The sequence below is a fragment of the Microtus pennsylvanicus genome, chromosome 11, assembly GCF_037038515.1.
Source record: "Microtus pennsylvanicus isolate mMicPen1 chromosome 11, mMicPen1.hap1, whole genome shotgun sequence".
Lineage (NCBI taxonomy): Eukaryota > Metazoa > Chordata > Mammalia > Rodentia > Cricetidae > Microtus > Microtus pennsylvanicus.
The window spans coordinates 16,294,223-16,309,148 of record NC_134589.1 but is presented as its reverse complement, the minus strand read 5'-3'; the positions used below and the strand labels follow the sequence as shown (position 1 = coordinate 16,309,148).

At 43.3% G+C, this 14,926-nt stretch overlaps 1 protein-coding gene across 10 annotated transcripts in view; it reads left to right on the top strand.

Moving 5' to 3' along the window:
• Positions 1-11,978: 11,978 nt before the first annotated feature.
• The window catches only part of Tanc2 (tetratricopeptide repeat, ankyrin repeat and coiled-coil containing 2), a 299,825-nt gene continuing 296,877 nt past the window's right edge, over positions 11,979-14,926 (top strand). For all 10 annotated transcript variants that reach the window (XM_075990388.1, XM_075990393.1, XM_075990392.1 and 7 more), the window contains exon 1: positions 11,979-12,514. The gene's annotated coding sequence lies outside the window, so the exon portion shown is untranslated. The remainder of the gene's footprint in view (positions 12,515-14,926) is intronic.

Below are 14,926 nucleotides of genomic sequence, written 5' to 3'. Positions count from 1 at the left end.
GCACTTAATAGCCTGCCTTCTGTGCCAACAGAATTTAAATTTTTAGTGCTTTGCTTATATTTATAAACTGGCCTTTTTGTTCCTGCTATCTCTTAGCCACTTTTTGGACGTGATAATAAAAAGAAGATTAACATACAGCACTGTATAACACAGGCTGATCCAACAAGGACCTTTGCTGGGAATAGAACTAGTCAAGAATAACCAAGAAGGGCCATTGTCTCCTCAAAAGCTCCAGCTTCTGGCCATGTGTGCCTACTCATGAATTTCATGTGTACATCTTACTTCTCTGCATTTCTTGATGTCATATGAAACATCTCACACCTCCACATTTTTATTATGTGCTTTATGGGACGGTTTACAAAATAGCGCATGCTGCCTAATTCAGGGAGTGTCTCTGTACAGAATGCGACTTAACTTTCCTGATTGCTCATGGTTAATATAGGCATCAATTTTCAAAAATTCTCCCTCAAAGATTTTTGACCATGAAATTGATGGTTCTCCAGTTTCTGATTTCCACCCTGTCTGCAGGCATCCAGCTTGCTCTTTTGACTGCTGTCTGCTTGCCTGCTGGGACAGTTTCTCTTCCTTCTTCTTATTTTCTTTTCCAAGAAGTTTGGAAACCAGATTGACAAAGCTTTTAAAACTGAAGCCAGTAAAAATGAGTAGCCTCTGAGAAAGCTTCGGTGCGTGCCCAGAAGTGACGGACGTGATCTTTGAGGCATGGACTGTCTCCAGAGGTGGAGGTCTTTCTCATCTCTTTTATTCCCTCGAGTCTGTGCTGTGTTCCAGACAGAGATCGCCAGGTGGCCAAGTTCCACATAAATGAAGTTCCATTACAATGATTAGGTTGGGAACATAATATTAAAACGCTCTTTTCCCCTTTTCCTCGACTGCCTCCTGACTCATTCTTTCTGTTCCTTTCACAATGTGTGTCATGCTGTGTTGACTAAACCTAGAAAAACTTCTCATTGGGTTTCAGATGAATTTGATGGAGTTCAATCTACAACTTCTTTTCCTTATGCCCACCTCATTTACACATTACTCTAACAATTAAAACATCTTTATATTTTACATGAACTTTCTTGCTTAAAAAATTTCACTTCTCATCCAAAGCCCCATTTGTTTATAGATTAAGTGTACTCATTCATGAAAGCAAACAAAGGTAATTTACATAACTCTACTGTATTCTTGCTCCATTTTGGTTCTTGCCTCATTGATCTCTGAACTAAACCATGACTATGTAATCATTCACTACAATGACTGATCACTTTGGCTGATTGTTCCCTAGTATTTATTAATTGCCATTTAAATACCGTGGACTTTGAGGTGTGCCAGATTCATTAAAACACATGCAACTATTGGAGAATAAGCTCAAAGATCATTTTACTAGTGGTGCATTAATACCATTCTCTTCTTCTCTGGGTGTAATAAGCATCTATAATAACAACAGTGTTATTATTTCTTTAGGCTGATACCCTAAGAAAAAGTTGTCATCTATGAGTGGAAAATGTGACTGTCAATGTTTATGACTTCAGTTTCAGAGCAACTGGAACTGTTACCCTATCTAAATATCATTCCTCAGCCATTTCGAATTGTGGCCAGTATGTATCTGCTGATGACTAACTATCTTCAAGCTACTCAATGTGCTACACTCCTATAATCCCAGCGATCAGGAGAAACCACAGGAGGACTATGAGTTCAAGGCCACTCAACTTGACGTAGTGAACTTGAGGGCACCCTGAGTGACACAGTGAGATTCTGTTTCAAAAAACTAACAGCAAGTCGGGCGGTGGTGGCACACGCCTTTAATCCCAGCACTCGGAAGGCAGAAGCAGGTGGATCTCTGTGAGTTTGAGGCCAGCCTGGTCTATAAGAGCTAGTTCCAGGACCGGAACCAAAAGCTACAGAGAAACCCTGTCTCAAAAAAAAAAAAAAAGAAAAAAAGAAAAACAAAAACTAAATAAACAAAAGAATATTCCAAATGAGGCTTTATCCATCCTGTTCTGCTAGTCCAATTACCATTTATAGAATAAGCACTATGAACATTTATATCTTCTAGCTGGAGAGAAGCAAGGAGTCGGCTCAGCAGCAAGCATGCGGTGTTTTCTGCCTGTTATTCCTCTGCTTTGCTGAGTTCTTCCCCCAAATAAACAAGTTCCTAGTGATGCAGTCTACATCACAAGACATCTGATTTTTGCTGGTAATTAGTTTATTTTCAGTTTCTGTCAAAAGTTGAAATGACATGCGGGGAAAGGTTCTCTGGAGGGAGGTTGGCTCAAAGGTCAGCTTGAGCCATAGCCTTGTTCTCTACAGGTTGGAAATTCCAGCCTGTCCATGATTTAGAGTTGCTTGGACTCAGGGAGGGTGCTTTAGAATTAACTGAAATGACGAGAAATTATTCTTATTTTCCAGAAGCCTAATTTATTAATTCGACAGTGGAAAATATCAGTAATACATGGGCTAGAACATTTGCGATGCAATAAAGGGGTTTTATTTCTATCCCCATTTTTTTAATCTATTTGATTATTTGAAGTAGATGATTAAAAAACTGAAATTCACAAATATTTACCCAGGATCTATTATATACACAGTAGATATTTTGTTGAATTAAGGAATAGTCATGAACTGGGTAGTCACAATCCCTGTTATCTCTTCAGGAAATTTAAGGTTTATGGGTTTAAATTTAGTGAGTGCAAAGTCAGAGAAAGTTTTATGATTTAAATGTTAAATAATGTTACTATGATTTTCTTTCTGAAACTCATGGTGAAGTTTAGCCCCAATTACAAGATATTAAGAGGTAGTACCAGTCAGAGCCCTTATGAGGCGATTATAGCTCTGTCCTCATAGATGAATTAATCCATTCATGTGATTAATGGACTAATAGATTATCTGGGGAGTGAGTATACTATAAAAGTCAGTATGGCTAGGTCACATGTAAGCTCTCTGTCAAGGATGCCCTGAGCTATTCTGAACTCTGCAAGAGAAAAGACCACCACCATGTGGTTCATGACCCTGGACTATAGAACCGTGAACGAAAATGAAACTCTTTTATGACTTACCCAGTGTGTGATACTGTGTTTGGTAAGCAACAAACACTAAACTATGGTAGATATTAACCTATATTAGCCAGGTGTATGCAACATTATGCTAGGGACAGGCCTACCTCAGGATCTGGCAGGCTGAGTCCAAAGACCAGTGCATCATCCCCTTCTCCTCTTAGAATGATGAGTTCAGCCTGCAAATGTTATCTAATCCCCCTTATTTTGACACATTAATTCTTAGGATGAGAATTGTAGTAAGAGTTCTATCAACTGTAGTAAAAGCCTTCTCTAGTTATTCTAGATCAGCTTTTTAATTAAGACTTTATTATTGTGGGACCCAGAGCAGGTTACACAGAGCCTCAGTGTTTTCATCTAATAAAATGGGAATAATAATTCTAATCTCTTACAGTTTTATGAAGATTACATTGAACAATGTACTTTATGCCTGTAACATTGAAAGACAACACTCTGGAGACTTGGTTACAAGTCAGGTATTTTTTTAGATATACTAATTTAATCCTGACATCAATATAAGAAAATAGGGGTTTCCCCATAATTCTTAAAGAAATGATTTTTATCTTGTTTGTTATTACTGGGGAGAGAGTGAGCGGACATGAACGTGAACATGTGTGGTCACATAGCTTTGTGTAATTTATTTTCTCCTTCCGTCTTCACAGGGTGTAGCTTGAAAGAAAATGGCCCCCAGAGGGAGTGGCACTGTTAGGAGGTGTTGCTTTGTTGGAGTAGTTGTAGCCTTGGAGGGAGCGTGTCACTGCGGAGGTGGGTTTTGAGGTCTATATATGTTCAAGCCCGTGGCATAGTTCAGTTCAAGTCTCAGTTCACTTCCTGTTGCCTGCATATTAAGATGTAAATCTCTCGGCTCCTTCTCCAGCACCATGTCTGTCTGCATGCTGCCATGTTCCACCATGACGATATTGGACTGAATCTCTGAACTGTAAGCCATCCCTTAAATGTTTTCCTTTGTAAGAGTGGCTATGGTCATGGTGTCTCTTTACAGCAATAGGAACCCTATTACAGAAGTTGGTATCAGGGTCTGCGGTATTGCTTTGACAGGCCTGCCCATGCTTTTGTTTGAAGAAATATGGACCTTGGGGCTGTGGATTAGGAAGCAGTGGGATGCTTTAAGTGCTGCTAATGGGCCATCCTAGTATGTGCATGGAAGACAGTGGTGCTGAGGGTGATTTGAACTGTGGGGGCCTGGATCAAAAGGTTTCAGAGAAGAACGTTAGTATATGGTCTAGAAACTGTTCTTGTGATAGTTGGTTGTATTTTGCCCTCTTCTGAAAAGTCTACCTGAGGCTAAAGTGAAGAGTTTTGGATTAATTCCATTGGCAGAGGAAATCTCAAAACAATATAGACTCTTTCATGTGGTTATTAGTGTTACTCTAATGAAGATTTATAATGAAAAGGAACAAGCTGAGTAATAAAAAAATACAAGATGCAGAACAATTTCAGGAGAAAAGGCGCACCAGGAAGTGGAGTGGAGTGAAGGCCTGTGTTCAAGGAGATAAACAGATTAAGAAATGGACTAAAGGGAGTGGTGACCTCAGGGCAAAATTCCACCCAGCTAAATTTCCAACTTGTGAAAAAGAATTAAAGGAAAGCTTAGAGTCAGGTGTGATGGCACACACCTTTAATCCTAGCATTAGGAAGGCAGAGGCTGGTGGACCTCTGAATTTGAGGTCAGCCTGGTCTACAAAGCAAATTCCAAAACACTCAAGCTCAGTCAGCAAAGGAACCATGGAAAACAGAGCTGGTGAAAGCCTAAGTGAACAAGGGGCCACATTCCAGCCCCAGCAAGCAGCAGAACTTCACAGCTTCAGTCTTGTTCTGGCTTTAGAGTTAAGGAGAGAAGAAAGGGGTAATGGATAAGGAGAGAAGAAAGGGGTTATGGATAAGGAGAGAAGAAAGGGGTTATGGATAAATTTGCTTTCCTGACTAAGGAAAGACACAAGCCCAAACATGTGTCAGGGGTGACCCTGAATGGAGGCCTAGAGAGGACACTGTGTGAAGCTGTGAAGTTGAAGTCTGGATTGTCTTGGAGACTCCAAGATGTTGAAGATGCCAGAGCCATGGGATACCTGCTGAGGAGAGCTGCTAACAAGGAGTGGAACCAGCCCAAGGAAAGAACCATGCTGCAGTCAAAGCTTGAAGGAGTTTGAGATCCGAAGAGCATTTTGACTCAGACCTAAGATGCAGAGCTTGGAGTTTGCCCAACTTGTTTTCGATCTTGCTTTGGTCCAGTATTTCCTCACTATGCTCCCTTCCCCATGTTTTGGAATGGTTATGTATATCCCGTGCTATTATATGTTGAAAGTACTTGATTTGCTTTTTAATTTTGACTTTACAGGGGATTACAGTTACATGAATCTCAGGAGAGACTTGGAACTTTACACTTTTGGGTAAGTTTGAGACTGTTACAGACTATGGTGACTTCTGAAGCTGGACTTGTGCATTTTTGCATTATGATATGGCTACAAGCTTTTGGGGGCCTGGGAGTAGAATGTGGTGATTTGAAAGAAAATGACCCCCCCAAAGGAAGTTGCACTATTAGGAGGTGTGGCCTTGTGGCGTAGGTATTGCTTTGTTGAAGGAAATGTGTCATTGTGGAGGCAGGCTTTGAGGTCTCATATATGCTCAAGCCATGGTCAGTGTCTCAGTTCACTTCCTGTTGCCAGCATATTAAACTGTAAATCTCTCGGCTCCTTCTCCAGCACCATGTCTGCCTGCATGCTGTCATGTCCCACCATGATGATAATGGACTGAACCTGTAAACTATAAGCCACCTCATTAAATGTTTCCCTTTATAAGTGGTTGTGGTGTCTTTTTTACAGCAATAGAAACTCTAAGACACATGGTTTCTGGGGACTTAATTTTTCAGGCTTGAATAGCAAGTAACATCATCTACTGGGCTATTTCACTAGCCCCCCCCCATTGTTTTATTGTAGTAAAATACACATACTGAAAACTTAGTCATAGTTTCAAAATTTCCCACTCACAAACTAGTAACCCAAGATCTAGAAATGTAGGAGAACTTGCTTATGATTGTTCGATTTTTGAATTTTTGACTAGAGACTTGATGGCAGTCAGTTAGGGTTCAGGGCCCTCCTCTTGACACATGCTATAGTTCCTGTCCTTGAATTATCTTCTAAGTTCTATGCATCTAGTGGCTGTTTCTATGTGGATGTCTTTCCAGCGTGTTAAACATGGAGCCATAGAGAGAATATGTTTAATTAAACAAATATGTTTTATCTATTAGTTAAGACTCTTATCCAACTAGCAGAAATTGGTTCAAATAAACCTAACCCTGAAGAAGGATCAATTAGTGGCAGGGGTATCTACCAGATCCCAGGGAGAGGAGTGAGACAGATCCAAGGACTTGATTGCCATTAGGATATGCTCTAGTTACCCCTCATTTCTGACCTATGTGTCATTTCTTTTTTCCCACCAGACTGTCCTCACAGTGATGCCTGAGCATCGTGTTTCCCAGGCTCCTGTGTTAGTATTCATAGATTTGCCCACTAGGGAGTGAAGATCCTTTGGATATGAAGATGAAAAAATTCTAGAATGGGCTCCGATTGGCCCAGCTTGGATCAAGAGCTCTCTGGGCATCAAGCATATGGGTGTACATTACAAATTATTGAATATATATGAGTGCATTTTCCTCTCTGAATAACGTACCAGATTCTCACAGGAAGAGATGTGTAATTAAAAGCTGTAAAGCACCACTACAAACACAAATGTCCCAAAGTATCTAGCTTTTCTGATCCTCCTTTGTTTTTGGTCACTGGTACACAAGTGTTCTGGGAAGCTAGACTTTTCGTCATGTTGTGACCAGATTCCCTGATTGTTCTTTAACCCACGTATCGCGTTATCCAGAAAGTTCTGTTAATTTTTCCCAGGCAGTTCTCATTGGCGCCATTCTTATTTCCACTGTCACGCTTCTTGACTTTCCGCAATCATCTTCCTTAGCTCATTAAACAACAATATCTTCCTAACCAGATTCTTATCATTCGCTCCTTTCCATTACATCTACCCTAGGAGGTGAATGTTGAAACAGGGCCTTTCTGTCATTCTTATGCCCAGAGATTAATGGCGGATCCTTTCCTGCATGGAGAGACCTTCTGAGGTTTGGTTCTGTCTACTTGTCGATCCTTTTAGCCACTGAGCTCTCCTGAGTAAACGCTTGGACTCAGCCACACTCACTGTTCCAGGACCTATGCCTTCCAGCTTCAGTCTTTGTGCACTTTCCAGATAGCTATCTTTATTTTAAAAAGCAGCTCATTTGCAAAAGAAGCCCATTCCTGTTTGCTGTTGTCCGATTCTCTCCTCTTAACCCTTAGAGTCCCAGGGCCTGTCCTCCTCTCTTTTCCATCTACCTATTTTTATTTTACTTTCTTCACGGCATAGTCCTGTACCACTGCTGTCAAATTTCTCTCTCTCCTTCTTGTGAAATACTACAGAACCTACTGTTTTACTTTAGGTAATACTTAATTTTATCATACACTGTATTAATTTTTAAACGATTTGGGCATTTTGCTTCCCAAATAGATTGTGAGAGGACAGCATGCAAGACTTCCCTCACATCAATTATATATACCTTATGGCATGTATCACAGCTATACCCGTGCATGAGCACAGAGACCTGCCAAACATTTATAAATGGCATTGGGAAATATGTGATGGCTTGCTTGTGAACATTTTACATGAAATTTTCAGTTCAAAAAGAAAGGATTTACTAAAACCCTTTAACTAGTAGCTCCTCTTTGTGGATATGTTTTTAACTGTTAGTCTAAAAATTATAAAGTATTCATCAAAAGGCTGAGGTGGGAGTTGGTGGGGAAACCATTGAAGATTCTGCATTACAAGTCACTGGTTGGAGATCAAAAGGAAATGCGATTATGACAATCCATGATAAAACTGTGAGTTTATATCAGCTTTTCTGAATCCTTTGTGGGAGGAGGGATGTAACTCAGGAGTGCTTGCTTAGAGTGTTAAGGTTCTAGGCTCCATCTCCAGTGCTGGAAGAGAATCAGGGTGCTTTCATTGCAAGATGACTCACAGTTTTCCAAAACAGGGTGCTCTGTTTTCTTATTTACATTTTATCCAATTTCCTCTGAGGGTGAGTGATAAAGAATGGCATTTATGTTTGGGTCCTGAGCTGGTCAGTTTTTGTCAACTTGACACAAAGTAGGGTCACCTGGGAAGTGGAGATTTCAACCAAGGAATTGTCTCCATCAGACCTGTGGGCAGGTCTGTAGTGGTGGTGGCTTGTGGTCATGGGATATAGGGGTATTTATTGATTAATGACTGTGTGGGGGTGTGTGTGTACCACTGTGGGCAGTACCACCCCTGAGCAGGTGCTCCTGGATTAGATATGAAAGGAAACTGAACGAGTCAAAGAATGTAAGTCAGTAAACAACATTGCTCCAGGGTCTTTGCTTCATTCAGTTCCAGCCTCCAGGTCCCAGCTTCGAGTTCATGTCCCATCCTGACTTCCCTTGGTGGTAGATCATGACTCTGGAGTCACCCTTTCTTCCCCAAGGTGGCTTTGGTCAGAGAAGCACAGAAGGACAGAGTGTGAACAGTACCCATCACTGTGTGCTCTGGAAAGTTAGTCATTTAAACTCGGAGCCTCATCATCTAAAACCCGAGGCTCCTCAGCTGATGTTAGGAGGATTAAGTGGGGAGGCACGTTTAAGACAGTGAAGTACTTGAGGCAGTAGGTGATCAATCAACAGTAACTGTCACTGTTTATTCAAGAGGGAAAGTTGAAAGGAAAACGTGGGCCTTGTGGCTTATTTATGACTTCAGGATGTCAATGGAGGGCATGCTGGGATGAGTGCTCACACACAACAGGCAGATCAAGAACGGCCGTGTGGTCAGGTACAGTTGGGGGCACTAGAACAGCTGAAAGGTCTAGGACAAGGTCAGGGCACTTTGTGGATTTCTTACAAATTTTCTTAGGACGCATATATTGTATTTCCAAATTACATTACAGACTAAAACACCATCTTAATGAGAAAGGGTTTTTAATAAGTAAAACAATTAGGATTCTCAGAATTGATGATAGGGAAGCAAAGGAAATCTAGGAGAGGGGTTGAGGAGAAAGATGGCTTCGGTGTTGTTCTCTGTCTCTGCCGGACCACATTCTCACCTTTAGTAATCACATATTGTTTCCTTCACAAAGTCAGACCATGGCATCAAAGTGCAAGGCTTGATAGTAGGATTGTGAGGGGGAGGACTGGGTGAAGAGAAGCATGTTGGACAATCAGAACACTGAGCTTGTCCCGATGGACATGGACATTCATATATATGAATATAGGACTTGGAAAAGCTCAGTCAAAAGAAATGAGGACAGTGGTTCGGAGTTGCTTTATTGGTGCAAGAGACCATGTGGGCCACAGCTATCAAAACTTACTGTGCAAAATTCCAATAAAGACATCTGCTGCTAAAACTGGATGATTACAGTGGTTTTCCAATTTCCAGGAAAATGGGTTTAAAGGTTTTCATTTTGTGAATTATTATTAAACCCTGTGAAAGTGTTGGAAATACATTTAAAACGAAAATCACAGACATATTTTTTAAAAATAACATTATTATTTTAATATGTGAATATTTGCATAAGCATAATATAACCAACTTTAGTGCTGGTAAAATTGTGTCAAGTCCATACGGTAGAATTCAATCTACCAATATTTCATGGTGTTCCACAATGAACACCATAATTTCTAGGTGCTGCCACCTGAACTGGTTTTAAAAGCAACGTATTATACCCCTGACTGCCTTTTGTTATTTCTCAAGGGAAGGAATGTTATTAGCTTCAGCAAAACTCACAGGGAAAACGCTTAGATACAAAATAATCTTTAAAATAAATAAAAAAGACTAAACGAGAATTAAGGAGGGTAAATTCAAGTGTAAGCACAACATAATAGCCACTATTGTTTCTTGAGCACTTCATTGTTTGCGATGTTCTGAGCTAAGTATTTCTCAAGTTTCCATTTCATCTTCATAGCCACTCCATGAGGTATCATGACCCACACGAGACAGATGAAGAAAAGTTCAAGACGTGCTTAAGGTCATGTACCAGGGTAAGGGGTGGGTGACACTGATCAAACCTGTTTTCTGATCCCAAAGATAATGACATTCTAATGTTTCATCGTAACATTGAAGCCAAACTGTTGAAGCCAGGCAGTGGTGATGCATGCAGTTAATCCCAGCAAGCGGGAGGCAGAGGCAGGTGGATCTCAGTGGGTTTGAGGCCAGTCTGGTCTACAAAGTGAGTTCCAGGACAGTCAGGACTGTTCCACAGAGAAACCCTGTCTGGTGGTGGTGGAGACACAAAACAACCTCCCCCCCCCCCCAAAAAAAACCAACTGTGTTGAAATGTAATGCTTCTTTGTGTGTTAAAACTGAAACACAGGCACAGGTTGCATTTTAAGTGTTCATGTACTAGTGTGGCTGAACATCTCCAGCAATCCAGAATATTCCCCTCTGGAGCCCCCTCATCCACCTACAGTATAAGTAACCAGTAGTCTGCGTCTATCACAGTAGGTAGATGAGTTTTAGTGAGACTGAGCTAACTGTTGGAATTACAACTAACAGTCCAAATGTCGGTCTTTCACCTTGCCATGCTAACCACAGTCAATGTTACAGTCCTACCTCAGAATTCTCAAGTGTTCACTATAAGAGTTAGTTTTTGGACAAGGCTTCATATCCATTTTTTTGTATTGTGCTGAAATTAATACGATTTTTTAAAAAAAGTCAAAGAAATTACACAACAAAGTTCTCTGGAATGGGATAGATTCAGATGGACTGGTATCAGAATAACTGGCCAATCAAACGAACCAACCTCTTTACCCTCGGAACTGCATAGAAACAGTGCCCTTGACTGATGTAATTTGTGCATCTATTTCCAGTCACGGCATTTCATTAGGAGGCAGACTGAAAAGTCATGTAAGCTAATGGAATGGGAGTCTACCCAAGCAACATATGCAACGACGATTCTTTGTAACATCTTGCAACACGTGAAAAAAAAAATACTTCAAGAATCTTGCAAAGTTGAATGGCTGTTTCGTGATTTGAGGGCAAGGAAGCATTGGAAAGAAAATCTAGGTGGTGAGTTTTGGGGGAAATATGACCTAATCTCCTTCAATGAGGTCTTACGTGCTGATGACTCTCCTGACTGCCTTAAAAATCACATTCATTCTTATTCAAGCTGGCAATGGCAGAGGCAGCATGGCAACTTAAGTCTAGCAAGCTAAGGTTGGCGAATCGTCAGTGGTTGTTCTAGATGTCAGCTTTCTTTTCTCCTTTGTGTTATCCCCGTGTTGTTTTTCTTCCCATCCCTCTTCTAATCTCCACCATAGGCAACGGTGGCATCTTGAAAGCAGTCTACCTACTGCGATCGAGAATCGGGAGAGGAATTAACTGACACTTGTTGGCTTCGACGACTTTGAGTGACACGTGTGCCGGCGGTGTCCAAAATGGGGGGGACGACAGACTGGAGGAACGCTCGTGCCATCAAAGCAGGAGGAAAGGCCCCCCAGAAGTGGGCGCACGTGACAGCAGCAGCCACCTCGAGAGTGACATCATCCCGGGGGCGGAGCCAAACTCTGTAGGGCCTTGTCAGTTATTGAGCTTCCTCCCCTCTCCCTCACCAAATGCCTTCGACCCCACCAGCCCAAGCCCCCTGAGGAAGCCAGAAATGCCTGCACGTCCTGCAGCGCCAGGGTCCCCTCTGTCAGCGCGGCGCGGGGTCTCACCCCTACGAGCCCTCCCAACAGCTCCCCACCCCCAGGCCGTGGAAGGGCAGGGGGCGGGGGCGCGCGCGCTCCACCACGCACGCGCCCCCACGCACGCGCTCTCCCTCCGCGCTCGCGCTCCTCCCCAGCCCAGCCCGGAGGGGGCGGGGCTGCGGGCGGCCTCCGAGGGTGCGACGCCCCCGGCGCGGCGGCGGCGCTAGAGAGCGGCCGGCCGGGCGCGGGTTGCTGGGCGCGCGCTGCTCCGGCGGGGCCCGGTGGCCACAGCCGCCTCGCGCCAGCCGCCCGCCCAGCGGGGCCAGCTGCGAGCGCCGCGAGCCCGGGGCCCCAGGCGGCAGGCGCCGCGCTCCCTCCGCCGCCCTGCGCGCCTCCTCGGGCGGCCCCGCCCCCGTTCCCATCCCCCTCGCGCTCACCTCCGGGGCTGTGCGGAGCGCGAGGCGGAGCGAGGCGCCCGCCGACACCGCCGCTGCAGCAGCCGCCGCCGCGGTGCTGAGGGGCGAGTCTTGCCCCCGCGCCGCCGCTGACAGGAGGACCGCCGCGGGCTGCCAGCGCTCGCCGGCCGCGAGGCCCCGCTGAGCCCGTCTGAGGCGCGGATCCTCCGTGGGGCGTCCGCCGGCGGCGCGGTCCTCACCGGAGATCACGGGCACGCGGGCTTGACCCCGAGGTGCGCCGCGCCCCTCAGAGCGGCAGGTAAGGATCGGGGGGCTCAGGGAAGAGGGTTGCTGAGGGTGAGGTGACAGGGGCGTTCGCTTGCGACGCCTCGGCTGCCTGGGTTGGGGCGGGGGCGAGCGGGGAGACAGGGAACCGGGGATTGAAGTGCCTCCGGTGGCGAAGGCGTGGGGAAGGCAGGCTGCCTCCGAATGTGGGAGCGAGGGCGGCTTCGGAGGGCTCCGGGGTCGGCCACTTGGCTGTCACCGAGGATAGTCTTGATATTTGGTACCTGGAGAGTCTTTGGATGATGGGGACCGGGATGAGATGCGAGGCGGATTGCTAAACGTGGCAGGGAATGTGGTGCAGAACGAGTTGCAAAATGTATCCCTGAATGCAGCATAGAAGTAGTTGTGAAATGTGCCAGGTAAAGGCACAGGATGGGCTGGCCTCTGTGGCGTAGAAATGCAAGGTAGAAGTGTTATTAGGAATATTAATAATTCCTTTGGGGAAGGAGGTGTAGTATAATGAAAGACTAATAGGGCTCTTTGCTACATGTTCTGTCATAGGAATCGAGAGGACCTGCGATAAGCAATTTTTTTTTATATATATAGGGAAAGTACCCACGTGAAAGCAAAAAAAAAAAAAAAGCCAGGTTGGTTGTGTGAGATGGGAAAGAAAAAAAATAGGGCTAGAATCATTTCAGGTTTTGTCATCGGCATGTAGGGCTTGCAATTGTAGCCTGCCTTTCTGTTCTAGGTGTGGAATGCTTAAAATGTTTCTCACAAAACATAAACAATGATAATTAGCGTCAGGAAGAAGATTGGACATCTTAACCTCCTCTTCTGCTCCTCTTCAGGGAAACAAAAACCCCACAAACAAAAAGACAAAACAAACCAACCATCCTGACCATAATTGTGTGTTCAAGATCGTTAGCCAAAGGGAACTATTTTTCATCTGTGTCCCTGTCTTGGCTTTTACACAGGTGAAAATAAGTGGAACAAGGAAAACAAAACAATATGGTGAACAAAAGGGATAAATTTTCAGGCATTTGAAAGGTTGGAGCCAAAAGCTATGTCAATGGTTAATTACAGAGACTGGCAATAGTGAAATATTCTGGTATGTTCTAGCTGTTGGGATGGGATAGTGATATAAGATAAAAACGGATACAGTAAATTGACATAAAAAGCAACAACATGAATACTGTCAATGTAGTGTGCCTCGTAGCATTCCCAGGTAAATTGTCTTAGGCATATGAGCCCCAAACGGAAATAAATGAAATAAATATTCCTGTTCTCTCTTCTTCGGTCTCTCCACCCACCTCCTCCTCTCTCTCTCTCCCTCTCTGTTTGTGTGTGTGTGTCTCCACATGCTGAAAAACGTTGTGACTTCCATTTAAGAACATCTGTTTTGAGAGAACTGTCAGAACATACTGAAATTTCAAAAGTAACAAAAGACAGCTAGATGAGCTATGTAATATAGCATGTGCATATACACCCAGTGTCTATGTAACTGGAACAAAAGCAGAAATATCTGAGGTGTTCACTAGAGTGTATTTAATTATTAATGATATTTTAGTGTGTTATGTTAGAATTCTTATAAATTGAATTACCTGCTTGAATGTTGTTCTTATTGTAGTAATTTGCCAGATAATCCGAAAATTCAGCTTCACCCTGGTTCCAGAATCATTCATTGAGGGATCATTTCCTGCAAAACAAAACTGGATTTTCCTTGATTTATTTTGAACTTCAGTCTTTTCTGCAGCTATTTCCTTTACCTCAAGGCTCTGTTGAAGCTAAAGAGAAGAGGGCCAGAAGAGAATAAAGAGCAGTTCTGTTGGGTCTTCCTGTTTTGTTCTGACTGTAAGCCATATGTACTGCCACCCCCTACTGTCTGTAAGAAGAGGTGTTGCGGAGCCCTGTTCTTTTCTTGTTATCACTGCCCCCTTGTGTAAGGGAAGAAATTGATAGCTGCACTTTTGGGAAACAATCTTTTCAGATTGTTCTGTATCATTAGAGAGGTTATGTAGATTTATTAATCACTTGTTTATTTTAGAGTGCAGAGCTAGAAGCGTTATCTTAACCAGATCTTAGATTTGATGCCCCTTTTAAATAGTATCTGATATTAGTCAATTTAGATTGCTAAGACTGTTTACAGTATATTCAGGAACACGGTATTCTATTCTAGTAATAATAGTGTACATTTATATAGCACACACTTTGTGCCAGTCTTGTACATTGTTTATACAGTTACAGAATCCTATTAGATATATATTGTTATTTCCATTTTACCAGTGAGAAATGGAAACCAGATCCCTTTGCCAAAGATTATGTAGCTGGGACATGGAAACACTGTTTCAGTGTAGAAACTCTGGCTGGGGACTCTGTTCTTCATCGGTATACTGTGTTGTCCTCTCACGTTAGTATTGACAAGCCGTACAGTATGCTTACCTTG